This window comes from Oryx dammah, unplaced genomic scaffold (genome assembly GCF_014754425.2).
Source record: "Oryx dammah isolate SB20612 unplaced genomic scaffold, SCBI_Odam_1.1 HiC_scaffold_11, whole genome shotgun sequence".
NCBI classification, from domain to species: domain Eukaryota; kingdom Metazoa; phylum Chordata; class Mammalia; order Artiodactyla; family Bovidae; genus Oryx; species Oryx dammah.
In genome coordinates this window covers 16,114,672-16,137,471 of record NW_024070195.1, presented here as the reverse complement: position 1 = coordinate 16,137,471, position 22,800 = coordinate 16,114,672, and the positions used below count along the sequence as shown (strand labels likewise).

The window sequence follows — 22,800 nt, the reverse complement described above, 5'->3', positions numbered from 1 at the left end:
CCATTTTTCTAGATTCTATATATACGCATTAATATACAATATTTGGTTTTCTCTTTCTGACTTACTTCACTCTGTATAACAGGCTGTAGGTTCATCCACCTCAGCTCAAGTGACCCAAATTCGCTCCTTTTTAACATTAATTAAAATTCCCTTGTGTAGATGTACCACAACTTCTTTATCCATTCCTCTCTCAATGCACATCTAGATTGCTTCCGTGTCCTGGCTATTATAAACACTGTTGCAGTGAACTTTGGGGTACACGTATCTTTTTGAATTATGGTTTTCCCAGGGTATATGCTCAATAGTAGAATTTCTAGGTCATATGGTAGTTTTGTTAGGACTTCCCTGATGGCTCAGCAGGTAAAGAATCTGCCTGCAATGCAGGAGACACAGGAGATGGTTCAATCCCTAGGTTGGGAAGCTCCTTGGAGGAGGAAATGGCAACCCACTCCAGTATACTTGCCATTTCCACCTACCCCTCTGCCATAGTGCTGACCCTCATTTATGTATGCATTAGAAAAGAATTTACCTCTCTATTAACTTAAGTTGGAGAAGGAAATGGCAACCCACTCCAGTACTCTTGACTGGAAAATCCCATGGATGGAGAAGCGTGGTGGGCTACAGTCCATAGGGTCGCAAAGAGTCAGACATGACTGAGCAACTTCACTTGTCACTTGTCATTAACTTAAGTAACATAGCTATCATTTGACATGTTTACCTTTTATTTTTTGAAGAGAATACAGGTAAGTTCCACTCTCTTGCTGCTGCTGCTGCTAAGTCGCTTCAGTCGTGTCCGACTCTAGGCAACCCCATAGACGGCAATCCACCAGGCTCCCCCATCCCTGGGATTCTCCAGGCAAGAACACTGGAGTGGGTTGCCATTTCCTTCTCCAATGCATGAAAGTGAAAAATGAAAGTCAAGTCGCTCAATCGTGTCTGACTCTTAGCGACCCCATGGACTGCAGCCTACCAGGCTCCTCCGTCTATGGGATTTTCCAGGTAAGAGTACTGGAGTGGGGTGCCATTGCCTTCTCCGTCCACTCTCTTAGACAGCATCAATTATACAACACAATTTTATCAGTTATAGTCATCATGCTATACATTGGATCCTCACACCTTATAATTTTCATATGTTAAAATGTATAACCTTTTACAAACCTCTCCCTATTTTCCCCACCCTCCAGGCCTTGGCAATCACTTTCCTATCTGTTTCTGAGTATCACATTTTTTTTTAGATTCCTTACAATTGAGATCATACAGTATATTTCTCTAACTTATTTCACTTAGCATAAGGCCCTCCATGCTGCCACAAATGGAAGAATTTGTTTCTGTTTGTAATGGTTAAATAAAATTCACATGTATTGTTTTAATCTCTTCACCTGTTGACAGATACTTAGACTGTTCCTATAATAGGTTGTTTCTAGGCTACTATGAATATTGCAACAATGAACACAGGAGTACAGATTTCCTTTGAGTCATTATTTCATTTCCTTTGAATACATATTCAGAAGTGAATATATATCCAGAAGTGGGAATTAATGGCCACATAACAGTTCTTTTTTAAATTTCATGAGAAACTTCCAGAAGGTATTCCAAGGTAGTTGCACCAATATACATTCCTACTAATAATCCAGTAAGACCTCCATTTTCTACACATCCTCAACAACACTTATTTCTTACTTTTTGGTAAAAGCCATTTAAACAGCAATGAGGTGATATTTGTTGTACTTTTGATTTGCACTTCCCTGATAATGATGTTGAGCATCTTGTCATATACTTCTTGAGCATTCTGTATGTCTTATTGGGGGGAAAATTGTCTATTCTATAAAAAATAGCATGCATTTTGTATACTGTATTTAAATATATAAAACTCAGTTACTTATCCATACACCAACAACAAATTATAGAAATAGAAATAATCCCATTTACAATTGCATCACAAAAATAAAATACTTAGAAATAAGTTTAAGCAAAGTGTTGAAATATCTAAGTATGAAAACATTCAAGACACTCATGAAAGAAATTTTTAAAAGACACAAAAGGAAACATATTTTATATTTACTGACTGGAAGAATTAATATTGTTAATACATCCATACTACCCAAAGCTATCTTACATATTCACTGCAGTCTCTTTCAAAATTCCAAGGTGTTTTTCACAAAACAGAAAAAAAAAATTCTACAACTTGTATAAAACTGTTGTTTTGTTCAGTTGACAAGTCATGTCCAACACTTTGTGATCCCATGACTGCAGCACTCCAGCCTTCCCTGTCCCTTACAATCTCCTAGAATTTGCCCAAGTTCATGCCCATTGAATTGGTGATGCCATCCAACCATCTCATCCTCTGTCACCCTCTTTTTCTTCTGCCTTCAATCTTTCCAAGCATCAGGGTCTTTTCCAGTGAGTCAGCTATTCACATTAGGTGCCCAAAGTATTGGAGATTCAGCTTTAGCATCAGTCCTTCTGAAGAGTATATGGGGTTGATTTCTTTTAAGGTTGACTGGTTCGATCTCCTTGGTGCCCAGGGACTCTCAAGAGTCTTCTACAGCACCACAGTTCAAAATATCAGTTCTTCAGCACTCTGCCTTCTTTATTGTCTGTCCAGCTCATACATGTGTACATGACTACAGGAAAGAGCATAGCCTTGACTATACAGAACTCTGTCAGCAAATTGATGTTTTTGCTTTTAACACACTGTCTAGGTTTGTCACAGCTTTCTGCGAAGAAGCAATCGCCTTCTAATTTCATGGCTGCAGTCACCATCCACAGTGATTTTAGAGCCCAAGAAGAGGAAACCTGTCACTGCTTCCACCTTTTCCCCTTCTATTTGCATGTAAGTGATGGGACCAGATGCCATGATCTTAGCTTTTTTGATATTGAGTTTTAAGCCAGCTTTTTCACTCTCCTCTTTCACCCTCATCAAAAGGCTCTTTAGTTCCTCTTTGCTTTCTGCCATTAGAGTAGTATCATTCACATAGCTGAGGTTGTTGATATTTCTCCCAGCAATCTTGATTTCCGCTTTTAGGATTCATCCAGTCCAGCATTTCGCATGACATGCTCTGCATATAAGTTAAATCAGCAGGGTGACAATATTCAGCCTTGACAGACTCCTTCACCAATTTTGAACCAGTTTATTGTTCCTTGTCTGCTTCTAACTGTTGTTCTTTGAACTGTGTACAGGTTTCTTAGAAGATAGGTAAGGTTGGTCTGGTGTGCCCATCTCCTTAAGAATTTTCCACTTTGTTGTGATCCACACAGTTTGGTGAGATCAATGAAGCAGATGTTTTTCTGGAATTCCCTTGCTTTCTCTATGTTCCAGCAAGTGTTGGCAATTTGATCTTTAGTTCCTCTGCCTTTTCTAAACCTAGCTTGAACATCTGGAAGTTCTGGGTTCACATAATGCTGAAGCCTAGCCTGAAGGATTTTGATCATAACCTTACTAGCATGGGAGATGAGTTCAACTGTTCAGTGGCTTAAACATTCTTTAGTACTGCTCTTCTTGGGAATTGGGAGAAGGTTTGACCTCTTCCTGTCCTCTGGCCACTGCTGGCTTTTCCAAATTTTCTGACACATTGAATGGAGCACTTTAAATGCATCATCTTTTAGGATTTTAAATAGCTCTGCTGGAATTCCATCACCTCCACTAGCTTTCTTGGCAGCAGGGCTTCCTAAGGCCCACTTGACTTCACATTCTAGAATGTCTGGCTCTGAGTGAGAAACTACACCATTGTGATTATCTGGGTCATTAAGATATTTTTTTATATGGTTCTTCTGTGTACTTTTTCCATCTCTTCTTGGTCTATTCTGCTTTATTAAATCACAAAATACCAAAGAGTCAAAGTGATCTTGAGAAAGAAGAATAAAGTTCAAGACTAGGGTTGCTGATTTCAAATTGTATTAGAAAGCTATAGTATTCAAAACAGAATGATTTGCTTCTGGCACGAAAGCAGACACATAGATCAACAGAGCAGAATAGAGAAGCAAGAAAGAAAGGCACACCCATATATTGTCAGTTAGCTTATGAAAAGGGAGCCAAGACGATCCAGTGGAGAAAGGACAAGCTTGTCAAAAATGGCCCTGGGGAAACTGGAGAGTCCTATGAAAAAATGGAACTGTGCCCCTGTCTTTTACCATACACAAAAATCAGCTAAAAGTGGATTAAAAGTTGAACATAAGACTTTAAGCAATTAAACTCCCAGGAGAAAACATCAAGGTAATCTTCCTTGACATCAGTCTTTGCAATGAGTTTTTGCAAAGGCAACAGCTGCAAAAACAAACAAGTGGGACCACATCAAACTCAAAACAAAGGAACATCAACAAAATCAAATGGCAACCTATGGATTGAGAGAAAATATTTCCAAATCACATATCTGATAAGAGCTTAACATTTAAAAATACAAGATACTCATACAACTCAAGGGCAAAAAAACAGAAATAATCCAAATTTTTAATGGAGTATAAGAAAAGTAAGAGTTTCGATAAATCTGAAGATTAGACTGTAGATGAAAGACACAGCGAGGTTCTCCTTCCAGAACAACAGCCTGTGCCTTCCTGGCATTACTTTCTTCATCTCCACGACAATTACAGTTCACAGTTTACATTCTTCAATTCATAGCAATCACCACTCAGTGAGCTATGATATGTGCTAAGAATAGTCCCACTTGGGAAAAACTAATATTTTCATACTTACTATTTAGGCATATAAAAAGGAAGGTAATTTTCAGAGTTTACCACTTCATTATTTTCTATATTTCATTTCAAAATTGAGCCATCTAGTAAAGAAAAATGAGTTAAGAGACCTCAATAATATACACATAGAAAATCATTTTTAAATGGGAGCTTTAATGGATTATAATTTGGAGGTAGTTTATTATTACTATTGTAACTGTATTCTTTTTGATTCTCTGCTGCATCAGGTTAGTAATTTATTACAAATATTAATACCAACATAAGGACAAATACTACTAAAGTTATTGTGAATAGAGAAAGACATAGCTTATATTAGGCAAGAAATCAAAGTATGGGAAGTCAGCAATGGTATTAAAATAAAGGGCAGTATTGCCTTGAGACAAAGTAAGGTTCTCAAAGTTTCTTGAAACACCAAGAACAAGTCAGATGTGAGGAATTAGCTTAATTTGTATACCAGAAACTCTACCTGAAGAAATTTATGTTCATAAAAACATTATGATGCTAAAAAACAAAATTTGGCCAGAGAATAGGGTAGGGGCGAGTATATAGACATTCAAAATTCTCCATTGCTTAGTGCATCAGGCACTCAAGGACCACCCTCACTGAAGTCTTTATTGCTCAACCTGCAGGTACCAGCCTGGAGAAAGAGATAGCTCTACTCCACAGGCGGTAGATCCCTACTTTTATGGCCTCCTGGCTTTCCTTAAGAAGCATCCCATGCAGCAGATTTCCTCCATCCCATCAGGCTGACTCCCCACGGTCAACAGGAGTCCTCTCCCTGGGATCATTCCTCAATCCCCATGGCTCCAGCTCCCAGCTTCCATGGACACCAGTGGACTTACAACCCTGTCTGAGGTATGAAAGGCTGCAGCATGGCTTGTCTATGTGGTTCTCACTCTGTTCAGACTGTCACAGATTAGTGAGTTCACTCCCCAACCGTTTCAAATGCCTCCCCTATCCCAGTGGACGGCCATGGAGGCGGGGATCTCTCCCCTACGCTTCAGCTCCCTCACCCCCAGGTGCAGGCTGGTCCCACTTGCTCTCCTCCTTTCCCCTTCCTCCTTGTCCCTTCTTTCCTTTGTCCTACTGAGTTCTGTATGGACCCGGATATTCCTGGTCTTCTGTGAGAACTGCTGCGTCTTTAGACGTTCTTGATGCATCCGTGGAGAGAGGTGTATCCAACTTCCACCTACCTCTCCGTCATCTTGTCCACCCCCATTTGTGCATGTATTAGAAACGAGTTTCCCTATTAAGTAACACTGCCATCACCACACATGTTTAACTTTTGCTTTTTGAGAACACAAGTTCCTCTCTCTTTAGTTCAGTGCAGTCGCTCAGTCATGTCCAGCTCTTTGTGACCCCATGGACTGCAGCACGCCAGGCTTCCCTGTCCGTCACTGATTCCTAGAGCTTACTCAAACTCATGTCCATCAAGTCCAGTGATGCCATTCGACGATGTCCACTCTCTTAGACAATTTCAAATATACAACACAATCTTATTAGTAACAGTAACCATGCTATACATTAGATCCTCGGTTCAGTTGCTCAGTCATGTCCAACTCTTCGTGACCCCGTGGACTGCAGCAAGACAGGCTTCCTGTCCATCACCAACTCCCAAAGCTTGCTCAAACTCATGATTAGATCATGAGGCTCAAACACTAGATCCTCAGAGCTTACTAATTTTTATACATGAAAATGTGTAACCTCTAAAAATCTCTCCTTATTTCCCCCACTCTCCAGGCTCTGGCAATCATTTTTCTGCTCTGAGTTCCTTTTTTTTTTCTTGAGATTCCTTATAATTGAGATCATATGGTATTTGTCTTTCTCTGACTTAGTTCACTTAGCATAAAGCCCTCCAGTTTCATCCATGTTGCCACAAATGGAAGGATTTCTTTCTTTTTCTGATGGCTAAATAATATTTACCTATATATGTCACATGGAGAAGGCAATGGCACCCCACTCCAGTACTCTTGCCTGGAAAATCCCATGGACGGAGGAGCCTGGTAGGCTGCAGCCCATGGGGTCGCTGAGGGTCAGACACGACTGAGCAACTTCACTTTCACTTTTCACTTTCATGCATTAAAGGAGGAAATGGCAACCCACTCCAGTGTTCTTGCCCGGAGAATCCCAGGGATGGGGGAGCCTGGTGGGCTGCTGTCTATGGGGTCGCACAGAGTCAGACATGACTGAAATGACTTAGCAGCATATATGTCAGATCACATTGTTTTAATCCATTCACCTGTTGAAAGATACTCAGGTTGTGCCTACACCAAGGCTACTGTGAATAACGCTGCAATGAACATGGGAATACAGATCTCTCTTTGAGACAATGATTTCATTTCCTTTGACTATATATCCAGAAGTGGGATAATGGATCACATAACAGTTCTCTTTCAAATTTCTTGAGGAACCTCCACAGTACTTTTCCATGGGAGTTGCACCAATATGCATCCCTACCAACAGTGTATAAGCACTTCTTTTTCTCCACATCCTCAAGAACATCTGTCATTTCATACATTTTTAGTACTAGCCATTCAAACACATATGAGTTGATATCTCTTCTGCTTTTGTTCTGCATTTCCTTGATTATTAGTGATGCTGAGCATCTTGTCATATACCTCTTGATCATCTATATGTCTTATTAGTAGACAAATTTCTATACTTTAAAGATGTAGCATACATTTTGTTTACTATATTCCAATATATGAAACTCAGTTGCCTACCTATATATCAACAATGAACTATCAGAAAATGGAATAAAGAGAACAATCCCATTTACTATTACTATCAAAAAAAGATAAAACACTTAGAAATAAACTTCAGCAACGTGCTGAAAGATTTATACAAAACCTTTAAGACATTGATAAGAGAAATTTTTTAAAAGATAAATATATGTAAAGTTAGGTTGTCTATTCAATGTGTTTGTTGTTTCTTGAAGTAGGATTTGTATTGCTATACTTTGCTGACTAAGGTCCGTCTAGTCAAGGCTATGGTTTTTCCAGTGGTCATGTATGGATGTGAGACTTGGACTATGAAGAAGGCTGAGCACCGAAGAACTGATGCTTTTGAACTGTGGTGTTGGAGAAGACTCTTGAGACTCCCTTGGACTGCAAGGAGATCCAACCAGTCCATTCTGAAGGAGATCAGCCCTGGGATTTCTTTGGAAGGAATGATGTTAAAGCTGAAACTCCAGTACTTTGGCCACCTCATGCAAAGAGCTAACTCATTGGAAAAGACCCTGATGCTGGGAGGGATTGGGGGCAGGAGGAGAAGGGGACGACAGAGGATGAGATGGCTGGATGGCATCACGGACTCGATGGACGTGAGTTTGAGTGAACTCCAGGAGATGGTAATGGACAGGGAGGCCTGGTGTGCTGCGATTCATGGGGTCACAAAGAGTCAGACACGACTGAGCGACTGAACTGAACTGAACTGAAACTTCCCTCTTAGAACTGTTTTTGTTGCATCCTATAGGTTTAGATCATGTTTACATTGTTGTTTCTAGGAATTTTTTTATTTCCCTTACTTCTTCAGTAACCTGTTCATTATTTAGAAATGTGTTGTTTAATCTCCATGTGTTTGTGTACTTTAAAGTTTTTTTTTTCTGTAATTGATATCTAGTCTCACAGTGTTGTGGTCAGAGAAAATGCTTGATATAATGACAATTTTCTTAAATTTACTGAGGTTTGATTTGTGACCCAAGATGAGGAAAGCATTCCATGTGCACTTAAGAAGAAAGTGTATTCTTCTGCATTTGGATGGAATGTGCTGAAGATATCAATTAGGTCCATTTGGTCTAATATTTCCCTTTAGGCTTATGTTTCCTTATTAATTTTCTGTTTTATTGATCTGTCCATTGGTATAGGTATGGTGTTAACTTGTCGTACTATTATTGTGTTACTGTCAATTTCCTCTTTTATGTCAGTTAGTGTTTACCTTATGTATTGAGGTGTTCATGTTGGGTACGTAAATATTTACAATTGCTATGTCTTCTTCTTGGACTGATCCCTTGATCATTTGGTAGTTTCCTTCTTTATCTCTTATAATAGTTTTGATTTCAAGGTCTATTTTTTCTGATGTAAGAATTGCCAATCCAACTTTCTTTTGATTTCCTTTTGCATGGAATATCTTTTTCCATCCTCTCACTTTCAGTCTGTATGTGTCTGTAGGACTGAAGTGGGTCTCTTGTAGACAGCATATCTATGGGTCTCGTCTTTGTATCCATTCAGCCAGTCTGTGTCTTTGGTAAAAATGGAATATAATAGCAAGTAAAACAACTGATAAAGGATTGCTTTCCAAAATATACAAGTAGTTCATACAACTCAATCATCAAAAGCAAAGGCAAGAGCTGCAAAAATAAACTAGTGGGACCACATCAAACTCAAAACCTTCTACATAGTAAAAGAAGCCATCAATAAAATGAAATGGCAACTATGGAATGAAAAAAATATTTGCAAATCACATATTTTGCCGGGGTCCAGCCCCAGTGGATCCAGGGAATTCGAAGCAGGGATGGAATCAGTGAGGGAAAACTTTTTTATTTAGAAATATAAAGAGAGATTAGGGAAGCATAGTGTAGTAGGAAAATTAGTGGAGAAAAGATGCTGAATAACTTGGTTTACGTGGAATACCAATAAAGTTCCAAGACAAGGAACTTGCACCATCTATGTAGGCCACCGGCGCCCGCTTGAATAGTGGAGGGTGCCCCGCCATGGGCTCCCTCTCACCTGGGTCTTAGAAGCCAGGGCAAATAAGTAGACTCGGTGAGCCTCCACACTCCAGATGGGAATTCAGCCAGAAAAGGGAGAAAAGAATGACATGGGGGAGCCAAGCATCAGTGCCAGACCCACAACTTTATTTTCAAAAGCAGCTTATATACCCCAAGTTGAACATAAAGAAATAATGGAATATGCAGAGTTATGCAGGGGCAGCCGTCCTGACCCTTATGGAGACCAGACTTTCTTTTTGCATACCTTCCCATATACAAAAGGTCTCAGGTGGTTTACATTATCTTCTGGCCAGGGGGCTTGTTAACATTTTTATGGCTCTTTTCCTAGATAAATGTCTATCAACCAGAAAACTCATTTTCCCCTGAAGTGTTTTTTCTTTAATCTGCATCACCCTCAAAGTACTAAATAAAGCTACATTCCTGTAGAACAAAGGTGCAGTGGGTTATAACAAAGAAAGATCTAATGTTGCTAATGCCAGAGCTACTACCTGTTTTTTCTATATACCAACTATATCTACAAATAAAAGATATGAAAACTTGGCAGCAAGTATTGGCTCAACAAATGAAACCCTTAATCAGTCCTATTCTAATGATTTTGATTCCTCAGAAGCCCCTACATTCCTAGGATGTTTTAAGCTTCCTGTGCCTCTCACAGTGGGGAGGCCGCAAACAATCACATTTGCAGCTGTAAGAGTCTGGCAGGCAGGCTAGAAAGCCATCAGAGGGGTTTTTGGATTGAAACACTTATTATGCCCAGGAGACTTATTATCTAAAAGCTCTAAATTAACTTTTTCCAGAAAAAGGTTGTGGGGGGACAGCCCCCTGTTAATGTCAGAAGAGTAAGTGGAAAGCATAACACAGTAAAGCAGGCAGACTCTGGTTTTGGGGCAGATGCACAAGCAGACCCAGCAAGGCTCCTTTATAGCCCAACTCACCTTTGCCTGTGGGTCCCTTAACCTCATGACCTTTGCCATGGGCAGGACTCCTCGTGCTGGCTCCCGGTAATATTTGGTAAGGGCTTCATATCCATATACATATAAGAGACTCATGCAACTCAGTAGGAATAAAAAAGTAAATAACCCAAATTATTAAATGAGCAAAGGAAGAGTAAGTATTTTGAAAAATCTGAAGATTAGACTGCAGATGACAGATACTGTAAGATTTTCCTTCCAGAACAAATGCCTGTGTCTTCCTGGCATTGCTTTCTTTATTTCCAATCACCTGTTTGGTGATTGCAGTTCACAGTATACATCCTTCACTCAATAACAATCACCCTACACTGAGCTATCTGTGCTAAGAATAGCCCTACTAACTATAAAAAACTAAGAATTACATACTTAATTTTGAGGAATCTAAAATACAAGGTGATTTTCAGAATTTTCCACTTCACTGTTTTCTACATTCTATGTCAAAATTGAAATATCTAGTAAGGAAAAATGAGTTAGGGGACCTCAACAACACATGGATAGAAATTCATTTAAAACTGGGAGCATTACTGGATTATAATTCAGGGGAATGTATTATTACTAATAGTACTGTAATTTTATTCCCTTTAATTCTCTGCTATACTAGGTTGATATTTATTTAAAATATTAATACCAACATAGAGACACACAGTACTCAAGTAACAGTAGATTGAGAAAGACAAAGCTTATGAGGCAGGAACTGAAATTACAGAAAGTTAGCAATGGTATCAAAACCAGGGGCAGTACTGCCTAGAAAGAAAGCAGAGTTCTCTAATTTTTGAGACAACACAAACAAGCCAGATGTGAGCCAACCAGCTTAAGCTGTATACCAGAAACCTCACCAGAAGGAAAATGAAGTTCATAAAAATACGACAATGCTAAAAGCCAAAATACAGGCAGTAGAATAGGGTAGTGTATATGTAGATACTGAAAATCACGAACAGAGGTAGACATGGAAGGAAATACAGTAATGAGCAAAGAATAATAGAGTTTTGCCAAGAAAATGCACTGGTCATAGCAAACCCTCTTCCAACAACACAAGAGAAGACTCTACACATGGACATCACCAGATGGTCAACACCAAAATCAGACTGATTATATTCTTTGCAGCCAAAGATGGAGAAGCTCTATACAGTCAACAAAAACAAGACCAGGAGCTGACTGTGGCTCAGATCATGAGCTCCTTATTACCAAATTCAGACTCAAATTGAAGAAAGTAGGGAAAACTGCTAGACCATTCAGGTATGACCTCAATCAAATCCCTTATGATTATACAGTGGAAGTAAGAAATAGATTTAAGGGCCTAGATCTGAGAGATAGAGTGCCTGATGAACTATGGAATAAGGTTCGTGACATTGTACAGGAGACAGGGATCAAGACTGTCCCCATGGAAAAGAAATGCAAAAAAGCAAAATGGCTGTCTTGAAAGGACTTACAAATAGCTGGGAAAAGAAGAGAGGTGAAAAGCAAAGGAGAAAAGGAAAGATATAAGCATCTGAATGCAGAGTTCCAGAGAATAGCAAGAAGAGATAAGAAAGCCTTCCTCAGTGATCAATGCAAAGAAATAGAGGAAAAGAACAGAATGGGAAAGACTAGAGATCTCTTCAAGAAAATTAGAGATACCAAGGGAACATTTCATGCAAAGATGGGCTCGATAAAGGACAGAAATGGTTTGGACCTAACAGACACAGAAGATATTAAGAAGAGGTGGCAAGAATACACAGAAGAACTGTACAAAAAAGATCTTCACGACCCAAATAATCATGATGATGTGATCACTAATCTAGAGCCAGACATCCTGGAATGTGAAGTCAAGTGGGCCTTAGAAAGCATCACTACGAACAAAGCTAGTAGAGGTGATGGAATTCCAGTTGAGCTGTTTCAAATCCTGAAAGATGATGCTGTGATAGTGGTGCACTCAATATGCCAGCAAGTTTGGAAAACTCAGCAGTGGCCACAGGACTGGAAAAGGTCAGTTTTCATTCCAATTCCAAAGAAAGGCAATGCCAAAGAATGCTCAAACTACCACACAATTGTACTCATGTCACATGCTAGTGAAGTAATGCTCAAAATTCTCCAAGCCAGGCTTCAGCAATATGTGAACCGTGAACTTCCTGATGTTCAAGCTGGTTTTAGAAAAGGCAGAGGAATCAGAAATCAAATTGCCATCACCCGCTGGATCATGGAAAAAGCAAGAGAGTTCCAGAAAAACATCTATTTCTGCTTCACTGACTATGCCAATGCCTTTGACTGTGTGGATCACAATAAACTGTGGAAAATTCTTCAACAGATGGGAATACCAGACCACATGACCTGCCTCTTGAGAAATCTGTATGCAGGTCAGGAAGCAACAGTCAGAGCTGGACATGGAACCACAGACTGGTTCCAAATAGGAAAAGGAGTACGTCAAGGCTGTATATTGTCACCCTGCTTATTTAACTTATATGCAGAGTACATCATGAGAAACACTGGACTGGAAGAAACACAAGCTGGAATCAAGATTGCCAGGAGAAATATCAATCACCTCAGATATGCAGATGACACCACCCTTATGGCAGAAAGTGAAGAGGAACTAAAAAGCCTCTCAATGAAAGTGAAAGAGGAGAGTGAAAAAGTTGGCTTAAAGCTCAACACTCAGAAAATGAAGATCATGGCATCTGGTCCCATCACTTCATGGGAAATAGATGGTGAAACACTGGAAACAGTGTCAGACTTTATTTTGGGGGGCTCCAAAATCACTGCAGATGGTGACTGCAGCCATGAAATTAAAAGACAATTACTCCTTGGAAGAAAAGTTATGACCAACCTAGATAGTATATTCAAAAGCAGAGATGTTACTTTGCAGACTAAGGTCCATCTAGTCAAGGCTATGGTTTTTCCTGTGGTCATGTATGGATGTGAGAGTTGGACTGTGAAGAAGGCAGAACACCGAAGAATTGATGCTTTTGAACTGTGGTGTTGGAGAAGACTCTTGCGAGTCCCTTGGACTGCAAGGAGATCCAACCAGTCCATTCTGAAGGAGATCAGCCCTGGGATTTCTTTGGAAGGAATGATGCTAAAGCTGAAACTCCAGTACTTTGGCCACCTCATGTGAAGACTTGACTCATTGGAAAAGACTCTGATGCTGGGAGGGATTGGGGACAGGAGGAGAGGGGACGACCGAGGATGAGATAGCTAGATGGCATCACTGACTCGATGGATGTGAGGCTAAAGGAACTCCGGGAGTTGGTGATGGACAGGGAGGCCTGGCATACTGCGATTCAAGGGGTTGCAAAGAGTCAGACACGACTGAGCGACTGAACTGAACTGAATGAGCATCAGAAAAATCAAAGCACAAAAGGGTCTAAAAAATAAATCGTAAAGGGACTTCGTCATCTGATCAAAAGAATAAGAGAATCAAATTAGAAAACCAAAATATAAAGACTTGTGCACGTGATAGAACCAGAGAATGCTCAGCAGAGAAAATTTTGGCCTTAGTGGACCAGCAAACAAAAGCCTCCAGCATCAAGAACAAAAACCCTGGGCAGGACTCACAACTGTGCGCTTCTGGGAACAGCCTCAGTTTCAAAGTTTGGGCACTACACCACCTAAAAGCGAACACAGACAAGGATTATAGCTTGCTATGACACTGAATCAAGACCACAGTATTTGTTAGTTTATTTTTCTCAATAAATTATAAAGTTAATGAATCACTAATCAATGATAATTGACACCATCATTTTCTAGTCAGATTCTCTTTAGTCATATGTTGGATATCTGAACCTGTTATATGATCCTCAATAACATTTTTAATAATTAAATTTATTGATGTTTAATTGAAGGGGACTTGCTTTACAATACTGCACTGCTTTCAGTCAAATATCAACATGAATCAGCCATAGGTATACCTATGTCCCCTGCTCTTAAACCTCCTTCCCACCTTCCTTCCAATCCCACCCCTTGAAGCTGTTACAGAAATATATGGAAGGCTTCACAAATTTGTGTGTCATCCTTGGGCAGGGGCCATGCTAACCTTCTCTGTGTTATTGCAATTTTTTAATATATGTGCTACCAAAGTAAACACAGAAATAACATTTCAATAGAAAAAAAATCATATAGTTAGTCATTTACCAGTAAATAATATATTACATTAGGAATTAGGGTATTCTGCTATATTTACTGCCTCTTATAAAATCTAATTTTGATAAGGTCCAAAGTTAAAGTTCCATGTCAGAATTAAGAATATATTTAGGCATAATACATGTATGCACAGAAATATATGCACACAAATATGTCTATGTTATACAAGCTATTACTGTCTTTATCTGTCACAATAAGCTATTTAGTTGATGAGACAGATAGTCCCAAATTTCTCCAACTTATATGTCTTCTTTTTGAGAAACACTTCTTTTATTTTCATCATCTAATTTTCTTTTTTTTTTACTTATTTATTATTTTACTTTACAATACTGTATTGGTTTTGTCATACATTGACATGAATCTGCCACAGGTGTACATGAGTTCCCAAACCTGAACCGCCCCCTGCTCCCCATATCATCTCTCTGGGTCATGCCAGTGCACCAGCCCCAAGCATCCTGTATCCTGTATCAAACCTAGATTGGCGATACGTTTCTTACATGATAGTATACAGGTTTCAATGCCATTCTCCCAAATCATCCCACCCTCTCCCTCTCCCACAGAAGTCTGTTCCAAAAGTCTGTTCTGTACATCTGTGTCTCTTTTGCTGTCTCACATACAGGGTCATCATTACCATCTTTCTAAATTCTATATATATGTGTCAGTATACTGTATTGGTATTTTTCTTTCTGGCTTACTTCACTCTGTGTAATTGGCTCCAGTTTCATCCACCTCATTAGAACGGATTCAAATGTATTCTTTTTAATGACTGAATAATACTCCATTGTGTGTATGTACCACAGCTTTCTTATCCATTCGTCTGCTGATGGACATCTAGGTTGCTTCCATGTCCTGGCTATTATAAACAGTGCTGCGATGAACATTGGGGTACATGTGTCTCTTTCAATTCTGGTTTCCTCAGTGTGTATGCCCAGCAGTGGGATTGCTGGGTCATAAGGCAGTTCAATTTCCAGTTTTTTAAGGAATTGCCACACTGTTCTCCATAGTGGCTGTACTAGTTTGCATTCCCACCAACAGTGTAAGAGGGTTCCCTTTTCTCCACACCCTCTCCAGCATTTATTGCTTGTAGACTTTTGGATGGCAGCCATTCTGACTGGTGTGAAATGGTACCTCATTGTGGTCTTGATTTGCATTTCTCTGATAATGAGTCATCACCTAATTTTAAATAACCATTTTATTCTTAGATACCATGCCCCTCTGAAATAAGAGCAGAGGAAATCTAGTAAATGCTGATATCTTATCCTTAATTAAATTACCACTCTTCTAATAAATTGGGAAAAGAATCATATTCAGATCTCATTCAGGAGGGTAAACTCTCTATTTTATCAAACTAAATTCTTGCTTACTTCATTCTTAAATTCTGCTTCCTTACAAAGGATGGACAGGAAACATAATATTAAAATCATGCTTGCAAGAGTCTGTGATTTTATGCTTCTGTTGGCCATAGGTAGGGCCAGGAATAATTTCTGAAATATTACAATACATCACGGAAGCACGAAGGTCTAGTTCTACTGTCAAAGGGGAGATGCTTGGAGACGGTTCAAAAACTAAGCCCCATGGGTTGTCAGGATGTACTCCCGACCAGACAGATAAATTTTGTGTAAAAAAAGTCAAAGTCAGGAAAGGGCAGGCCTTGTTTGTAGAGCCAATGACATTGTCTTGGTTGCTGACCAGGTAATATTCTTATATTACCATCTGGAGTTTTATTTGCTACTTTCTCAAAGAAACAAACTTAACGAGAAGATTAAAGATGCATAAAAGTAGAAGAGCTGTCAAGGTGCCTAGAAGAAAGGCTAGCCAGGAGAACCAGGCCCCCACACTGATAACTGTCAGAGACTGTAACAGTGAGTGTTTTATAGACAGAGCAGAACAAGTGGATAAAACCAAGTTCTAGGGTCACTTTGTTTTGCAGTGAAAGACAAAATATTTTTCTCTTTAAGCAGAGTCATCACAGCTCCTGCTGTGGTCCCAGTTACACACATGCAAACCGAGAGCCACAGGCATGTGTGATGTGACATCAGGACGTGAACAGATGACTGTACTGGTACCCAGTCACCTGCATCTGCTAATAATGGAGCCTGGGGAAAATCACTTGCCTTCTCTAAGTCATTGCATATTAATATAATTTGATGATCATAGTGAAGATTAAGGCTATCTCATAGGGTTACTGTGAAACACAAATTTTAAAATGTTTTAAAGCTTTTGGGAAAGTATCAAAGACATGCATGGGGTTACTAAGGTGAGTGAGCAGATCCAAGGTACAGTATCCTTTTTCTCTTAGTATTCTCTTTGTACTCAATAGTAGTGATCAGTCAGTTGTATGTTTACTCTTACCCCAGCGTGATGGTAAACCACACAGATTAACTGTACTTTTCTTGTCATTTCAGTGTCTAAAATGCAAGCATTAGTCTACAGTGAAAAAATTACAAACTCCTAGAGGGCCTTGCTGCTGAGAGTCTGCAGAGTCCCAACATTAAATGGTCTTAAAAGAATGGCCTAAACACTCTGGCTCAGAATTAAGTTCCAAATGTTTGCAGAGCACAGAAGCACTTCTGGGAGCAATACAAAAATGCAGGTAGTAACCTACTTCTCCAACTATCTATCTGTGCAAATATCATCATCCATCTAAATTTACACAGAAGGCGCTGCTTCCTCACCACCCGAGCTACTACAGCACAAATTTCTGCTCAGAGCAACAGGGAAACAGAAAGCTTCCCTCCACAGGATGGATTTGATAACCGCAAGTGACTAGATAATCTCAGAATGGCTCATGTTTTTATTTAAGCAGGGTCCCGCCTGCTCCTGCTGCTGGTCATGTCAAATCTCCTCTTGTGACAAGGCAAATTCTGCACATTCCTCTGCCCTCATGGTGATGACCTCTGCTTGAACTCCCTTAAAGACCTGTGTACCTGTGCCACCAACCTGTCCCATGACATCTATAACCTCTCCTCGAAAATGTTCAATGAGTTTGCAAGTACTGTGGTGGTGGTGGTTTAGTTGCTAAGTTGTGTCTGACTTTTGTGACCCCATGGACTGTAGCCTGCCAGACTCCCAGAAGGAAGCTTCGCGTAAGTGACTGAATTATACTGTCCTTTAAACAAGAAGGCTGCATCAGCCAAACTTCAAATAACATACTCTCTAGGTCAAAGAAGCCATCAGCTCATAAGATGTGGAAATTGAAGAAAGGATCAGTTTTGAGAAATCTCTAAGATTCCTAAGAAGTGCAATAACTTTTTCTATTTCCTTTCATTCATTTTCTTTTTTTAATTTCCAAAATAAATGATTTTGTATTCGTCAGCTAGGGATGCCATAAAAGAATACAATAGACTCAGTGGAATAAACAACAGAAATTAAGATTTGCAGGGAACAGTTTAGAGCTACAATAGAAGTGGGGGTTACAACTGTAAACAATTATTCTCTTCCTGATGATGGTATTGGAAAGTTATATGTTAATTCTTTTAGGTCAATCAAGGAGCACACAGTAGAGCAGACAACTAATTAAAAAAAAAAGGCGCTAAAGGTTTCTATTAAATTCATGTAGTTCTTTTTCAGTTCAGTTCAGTCACACAGTCATGTCTGACTCTTCGTGACCCCATGAACTGCAGCACCCCAGGCCTCCCTGTCCATCACCAACTCCCGGAGTTTAGTAAAACTCATATCCATTGAGTTGGTGATGCCATCCAACCATCTCATCCTCTGTCATTCCCTTCTCCTCCTGCCCTCAATCTTTCCCAGCATCAGGGTCTTTTCAAATGAGTCAGCTCTTCACATTAGGTGGCCAAAGTATTGGAGTTTCAGCTTCAACATCAGTCCTTCCAATGAACACCCAGGACTGATCTCCTTTAGGATGGACTGGTTGGATCTCCTTGCAGTCCAAGGGACTCTCAAGAGTCTTCTCCAATACCACAGTTCAAAAGCATCAATTCTTTGGCACTCAGCTTTCCTTATACTCAAACTCTCACATCCATACATGACCACTGGAAAAACCATAGCCTTGACTAGACGGACCTTTACTGGTAAAGTAATGTCTCTGCTTTTTAATATGCTGTCTAGGTTGGTCATAACTTTCCTACCAAGGAGTAAGCGTCTTTTAATTTCATGGCTGCTTTACTCACTAGTTTTTGTTTCATCCTCCATTTTTTACTGTCCATGTTTTTTCCAACTCTTCCAAGTAATCTTTTTAAATGTTCATAACTTCCGCTAAAGATTAGTTTTTCTCTATCAATGTGTTAGCTAGATTTTTCTACTCTTATTCTCAGTCGATGCTTAGTGTTTCCTACAACTTTATGCCATCTTTTTCTGATGTACCATTTTGTCATGATAAACAACATTGTATTCTGCACGTCGGATGAACACTAAGCTTTTTGTTGTGTGGATGCAGAGATAAGTCAGAGTTATAATTGTATAACTCCTTATAAGGGAATATATTGGCTTCAACCCACAGTAAACAAGAGATTAAGTGGTTAAATATAAGTGCGTGCATGTGTTCTAAGTCACTTCAGTTGTGTCCGACTCTTTGCAACCCTACTGACTATAGCCCAACAGGTTACTCTGTCCATAGACAGGCAAGAATCCTGGAGTATGCTGCTATACCGTCTTGCAGGGAATTCTCATCACCTAGGGATCAAACCTGAGTCTTCTATCTCTTGCGTTGGCAGGAATGTTCTTTACCACTACCATCACCTGAGAAGCACCAAATATTGGTGCATATGTACTATGAACTGAAGTCGCTCAGTTGTGTCCGACTCTTTGTGACTCCATGGACTGTAGCCTACCAGGCTACATTCATGGGATTTTACAGGCAAGAATACTGGAATGGGTTGCCATTTCCTTCTCCAGAGGATCTTCCCAACCCAGGGATTGAACCCGGGTCTGCCGCATTGCAGGCAGACGCTTTACCGTCTGAGCTACCAGGGAAGCCCTACATATGTACTATAATTGGGTCAAATACTAAATTTTAAAAAAAAGATAATAAAACAGAGGCTGAACTTAGAAAAGTTAGATGTAAAATCATTTTTTATAGAGACAATGTAGAGAAAAAGTAGGAAAAGAATGACTTTCAAATTTTGTGACCCCACCCATTAAAAAAAATTACACATCTATCAAACATGTTGATGTCTGGTAATGGGTTCATCTAGTGAATGCCCAACAACCCTAACTAATTACCTGATCACTTTCAGGATGAACAGTATGCCCAGGGCAGATAGTACTATATCAATACCCAACAGCTGCCACACCACTTCCCTCCATGCTCCTGAAGAAAAAGAACAAGTCCAACACATGCATGTGAGTCTTTTACCCCTGGGTTTTTCACCAGATCAAATGAGACACTATACTGATGTTACTAAGAATCAGATTATTAGAGGCAATGGTAACTGTACATGCAGAGAAAGGTGGAAGAACCACCAGCAATTGAAGAGAAATTATATTATGCAGTTGATGAAGCATGAGTGAAATCAAGAGATGACTAAAGATCTGTAGTAGCAAAATAAATAACAGATCTATAAATTGTCCATGCAGACAACTTTAGTTCAACCAATGCATTAGACACAAGATTGCAGCTATTATACTGTATCAAAACATAAAATGAATGAACTTCCATGGGTAAAATATAAGATTGCAAAATTCATGAATATGTAAGAAAACACACCCTAGTTTTGGGTACTCCCTGTTACTAGTGAATTCTATGTGGGAGTCCTATACTGCACCACCAGAGCCCCCGCATCTGCCTTTCAAGGCTCTCCTGATTCTGCTTCTACTTCTCTGACACCTTCATTTGTCATTCTCAAAGACTCCTCTGTCACCTTTTATTCTTAATTTGTAAGTCTCCCCACAATGGCCTAATAAAACATTGTTTTGCTTCTCGTGTCCGCAACGATTGCCTCTGTTCTGAGGACAACACAGTTTACATATCAAGCCTCAATCATTTATGGCAGCTCCAAACTTTCACAGTTATAATCTCCCCTTTCTGATTTCCTGCATTATCCTTCCTCCTAACATTATTTAAAATATTTTCACATGCATCTCCCCCTTAAAATACTATCTTCTCTCTCTACAACTTTCTTAACGATACCAGCATTCTTTTCCTCTGTTAACCTCATTAATAATGAGGATGATCAAGTAAAGGAAAAAGGTCAAAGACGAAGAGGAGGAGGGATTTGTCAATAAGCTTAAATTTAAAGTTTATTGAGAGTTACTACATGGTCTCACATTTTACTAAGCACTTTATGTGCATTACTATATTTAATCCTATTCAGTTTTCTGTTCTTCATCAGTAAAACAGTTCACGGCTGTAAAGAAATCGAGCATATTAACTAGAGATCTTCAGCCCTCAGGATCTTCATGCTCAATTCTGCTAGTGGTAGTGAACTAGGGGAAAAACCCTCCATTGTGAATCCCACTGATGCTGTTACTAAAGACAATGCTGTGCCATTTTCTGCCCGGACACATGTCAACAAAACAGACTGTTCTGATGTCAGCAGGGGGCCGGTGTTGGGATCAGCTGAGGAGAGAAGCCTATTTAGGAATGTCATGTCTTCTTCCTTGTCTCTTTGTTGTAACATCATAAAATAAATTACCAATCAAAAATCAATACGAAGGACTCACCTGATTCATTAATACGAATGAATCACTGGGTGACAATGATGTGGGCACAAGTGGAATCCCTCTTTCCTGGGTCAGGCACTGCAGGCACATACTGACTTGCCGTAAATACTTAGATTCTCTCACACAAATATACAAACACAAAAGAACTCAGTGAGTGGTGGTAGAATTTCAGAGGAAAAAGGAAAATTCTTCATGTTATAAATTAGAACGCATCAGAAGAGTCAGTTCCTAAAATAACCTAGATTTTTAATAATTCACCAAAGTGTTAACTAATAGCTTACATTTTCTACTTCTGCAACTTTTACTACCTTCAAAAATCTCTGCATACACATAGGAATAACCAAGAGTTCTTTAGGTCAACTGCTCTGAGCAAAGATCACATGTTACCAAAACCACTGAATTATGATTATTTTAATGAGACTGTTTCTTATGGTTGCTTAGAATGAAATTCTTAGTAAGTGGATACTCATGTTACTGTACTCCTGGAATGAACCTCTGTACCATCTAGTCATGAACCTGCGGAGTATGAAAGAAGTTTCAGATGCTATCCTATCAAGCCCCAGAGAGAATGTGAAAAAAGTAAAAGAACTTCAAGCACTCATAGAGAGGGTGTTCAGCCAGGTGAGCATGCTGTAGAGGGCTTTCTTGCTTTGCTCATGAATGAAAGAGGTGACCTCTGTAATGCGGAAGGAGTTTGGAAATATCTCATTTTGTAAGAAAAAGATTCATGACTTCTATGTGCTAGACTGCTACTACATAAAGCAGGAGCCTAGTCATTCATAGTGATAGACTCTACTGTAAAGGAATCCGAATTTCACTGCAGTTTTTGACATGGGCAGCCTTCCCTGCATTGCACACAATTTCGTCAAAAGCTTGCCTCTTCCTGGGCACCGGTGGTTGAAATGTTTTCAAGAGTAAGAGAACTAGAGAACAGAATTTCCAAGATCAGCATTTTCTTCAAAGTATCCCAGGACATCTGCTATTGAAGTTCCACTTGTCTTCTTTCTCTCTTCTCCTCAGATCAAAGGATGAGAGTGGGAAGGAAGAAAAGAGAAAGTTAAAACTAAACTTGAGTTATGTTTCTACATTTTAGATTCCTAATAGGCTTCTTATAGGCTGGCTCCAAAATCCACATCTAGAGAGTTTTATATTCGTGTGTCTTCCCCAAATCTTAATTTGATAATTAGAAGGAACAAAGATAAGCAAATACTAATAAAACACATAAAAAGTCATTATCTTTTGGGTATTCAGGTTATTCTTACAGTCAAGGGGAAGATGGCCTAAGCTAACACTGTCTGGTGAGGACTCTCATCCCTGCTGTCAAGCAATGAAGATAGGCGTCATTCTGCATTTTTTCAACCTGTTCCACTGCCTGCGCAGGGATTCAGGAAAAATTGACATTTACACCAAACTCCTGGCATGCCGACTCCTCCATGACAAGTGCTAAATCCACATCCATCCCATCCAGCTCTGAGATGGTTGTAATGATCTATACCATAGCAAGTTTCTTTGAGCTTTACAGCTTTTTAATGCATGCTCTGTGAAATGAGAGTATCCTCTTAAAAAAATAAACACAGACTCTCTAGAGATGTCAAAATCTAAGAAGGCAATTTGTCAACATTTCTTATCTTCATTTAATAAAAAATCAAAAGAAAATCCACTCCTACAATTGAA

General features: G+C 39.4%; 1 non-coding gene and 1 pseudogene across 1 annotated transcript; one reads left to right on the top strand and one right to left on the bottom strand.

The window, feature by feature from the left end:
* The first annotated feature begins 5,489 nt into the window (after positions 1–5,489).
* Positions 5,490–22,573, top strand: LOC120870292 (annotated as a pseudogene).
* Positions 14,338–14,446, bottom strand: LOC120870660. Its single transcript, XR_005722860.1, has one exon. It is a non-coding gene; the product is annotated as a U6 spliceosomal RNA (small nuclear RNA).
* Positions 22,574–22,800: the final 227 nt, after the last annotated feature.